The sequence below is a fragment of the Anneissia japonica genome, unplaced genomic scaffold (genome assembly GCF_011630105.1).
Source record: "Anneissia japonica isolate Jap-2015-1 unplaced genomic scaffold, ASM1163010v1 scaffold18376_len32693_cov92, whole genome shotgun sequence".
NCBI classification, from domain to species: Eukaryota; Metazoa; Echinodermata; class Crinoidea; order Comatulida; family Comatulidae; genus Anneissia; species Anneissia japonica.
Window position 1 is genome coordinate 2,987 of NW_022738250.1, and position 3,353 is coordinate 6,339.

The following is a 3,353-nucleotide window of genomic DNA, read 5'->3' on the forward strand; positions in this document are numbered from 1 at the left end:
TTTCATTTGCTACCACGATACGAGTAACCAGAGAATTACCATGATCTTGACCAAATGTTTTTTATTTAATCATTACCGTACTGTACGCACAATATTCGAGATTTATAGATGACACGCGGTGTGTGCGCCGGGTTTATGGCAAGGGTTACTCTGTAAGTTATAATAAAAGGAGGGTGGCTTACATTTCATATTATAATTTTTTCACATTACCGATCATTTACTATAATAATCGGGATATTTTTTATAATTCTCTGAACACCCTTCACCCCTTCCCTGTTGTGTCCCAATACAGTTGTCTTTTATATTGTATATTAAACCAAAAGAAAGGGAAATTTACGTATGTGTGAGTGTTTCCTCAGCATTCTGCAAACATATTCAGACTGCTGCTAAATTTGTCCTCTTTTATCCCAGCGACATTCTGCTAACCACCCCCCCCCCCACCTTCTGTGACTAAACAAAACGGTCACTCGTCTTGTGTGTGCTTCTTAAGTATACATGTATACTCTCGTAAAACATACACTTCCTATTTTAAGCCTTAACTTCTTTTTAGATGTCCTCCAAGAGCGTGTAGACGTCTACTAATTCCAAAACATCACAAATGGAAGCGGATGCCCCCTCCAAAAATCCATGTTCAAGAGGGACAGGGGATACGTACCCAAATAATAAGGGAAAGTGGGGGTGGTGGTCCCCTCACTTTTCGTCCGCAATTAAATGAACTGCATTGATGACTTATACAGCCCGTATTCTCTGCTCATATACATCTGAATTACTACTACTACTACTACTACCACTACTACTACTATACTACTACTACTACTAATAATAATAATAATAATAATAATAATAATAATAATGATAATCATCATCATAATAATAATCATAATAATAATAGGCTTAATCATAATAATAATAATTATTATTATTATCTATAATAATAATATAGTGCCTATAAAAATAATAATTGTAAAAATAATAATAATAAAATTATTATTATTATTATTATTATTATTATTGCGGTTATTAGTAGTATTATTATATATTATTGTATTCATTCTATAATATTAGTATTATATCATTCTTATATTAAAATTATTATTATTGTTAATTCAGTACTCTACTTAAAGCAATGTATAGGCCCTATACATAGTATATATATATTATTAATTTAATATTATCATTATGTTTATTATTTATTAATATTAAAATTATTATTATTATTATAAATAATAATAATAATAATAATAATAACAATAATAATAATAATAATAATAATAATAATAATAATAATAATAATAATAATAATAATAATAATAATAATAATAATAATAATAATAATAATAATAATGTTGATAAGATTAGTTTTCGGAACAGTGAAAATAAATTAAAAATACGTCAAAGACAATTGAGTTTTATTTTCAATGGAGCACCACAGCGATTAATTAGATGATGATGAATTTTACCCTAGAGACTGTCATTTTCGACAATCTAGAGGTATTTCCCCAAATGTTCCCACCTCAGCCCTTAGGTGTGGACTAGGCTGTGAAGTAGGTAGGCCAAAAGTAAATACATCAAAGACAATGTTTGTTGCAAATCGCTTGTAAAACGTCATTTGACTATATAAAGGTGATGTGATGACGATGAATTTTCCAACCTCGGGCCCAACCATAGTGGGCCTGAGGTGGTGGGTGTGGACTCACAAAATATCCCCTTCACCTTTAGAAACAGATCTGCGAATTTGCCAAACCCACACCTCCCCCACCCCCGCTTGGTACTTCGCAAATCGCATATCCACGCCCATTGCTAAATCCTAGATCCGCCGCTGCGCCGTCTGTGTTGTTTTTAACAGAGAAATGTTTTTGGGGACTATAAGCTGCCATTAAGTTATGTCTGTCTTTTGCATTCATAATTGAATGTATCAATTTTCACTCTGAGGAAAGTGGTGATCATGCTGGAAATCATGAAGCGCGTATTTTAATTCTCTGAATAATCATCTTTCGATTTTTTAACAATTCTGACATTCAATAATCTTTCAGTCTCTTCTATGTCTTATGTCTATATACTGGTCATCCTGGTATCATCGTATAATTATGTTAATACTGATAAAGTTAGTTATTGATAGATATTCAACGTTATTTTTCTTGTTATTATTGTCTGTTTCACACAACTTGGAAAATGCAAGGTTGTATTAATTCTTAGATAACCACGATTACAGTGATATATCTCATTTAGTTATTCTGCCGGATCATTAGGGAAAAGAGACTAACTTTCCTTTAGTAGGCCTATATTATCTAAAATTTTAAATATAACTTTATATCCCTATGTAGTGTTTAATGTATTGAAAATGCGAACAGATTATATGAAATATATCTTTCACAATATATGAAATGTATTCGTTACACGTTCCCGCATGTCCATGCCTCCTTTTATGGTTTATTATATTTGCTTGTTTAATCATGGAGTAATTAGTTTAAAATTAGTTTAAGATTAATTCCTCTATGGCTTAATAAAGCAAGTGTTGATGTTTGTTTGTTTTTTTTTTCTTTTTCTTTTTCTTAATATTAGAGAATTTCATATACATACCGCTGGAAATAATTTTGTTCGGGAAAGACGTACACCCTTAAGCAACAATCGGATGTTTTATTCCCGAAAACAAACCCATTATTATTGTTTATAATTAAAATCTACATAAATATATTGAAAACTATGTTAATTTGAACTTTAAGCAAAACTGAAATGTGGTGAGAGCCAAGACAACTTTTAGGACATCCACTGATGTAAATAGGCCTACACGATATAAGGAAAGAAAGGATCGAGACTTAAACCAATATTGAGTGGTTTACGTGTTCATCGCACACTATTGTTAATTACAATTAGGCCTATGTATATCGAATTCTATAATATGATATGTTATGCATCTTGATGAGTTTTGTTGTACATTATGCTGAAATATCAAACTATAAGTGGGGTGGGTACGGAATCTTATTGGCCAAACACTTGTGAACAAATATACACAGAGTAAAAGACATGTGTTCATACAGTGTTCTGACTACCATATGATTGACTGTATATAATACCAGTGTGTCAATATAGCCCTAGACAACATTGTGTAAACACATGTTGTACACTCAGTGGAATTTTTCTAAAGGGATATCGATATCGTAAGTGATGTAACAACAGAGAGTCTCTAGGAGAATTCTTTGGCGTCACTGTGGTCCCATTAATTATAACGAACGACTTATTACTCTCAATTGGCTTTCTCTTCGGGACAGACGATATATTATTCTGATCTCATTTATTTTTCGTTGTTTCCATAAGATAAATCATTGCAGTAGCGTTAGTAATCATATTCATGT

General features: G+C 31.4%; 1 protein-coding gene across 1 annotated transcript in view; it reads left to right on the plus strand.

Annotated features, from left to right (window-relative positions):
- LOC117117512 overlaps positions 1-3,353 on the plus strand; it is a 22,697-nt gene that overhangs the window by 2,131 nt on the left and 17,213 nt on the right. The window lies entirely within an intron of this gene.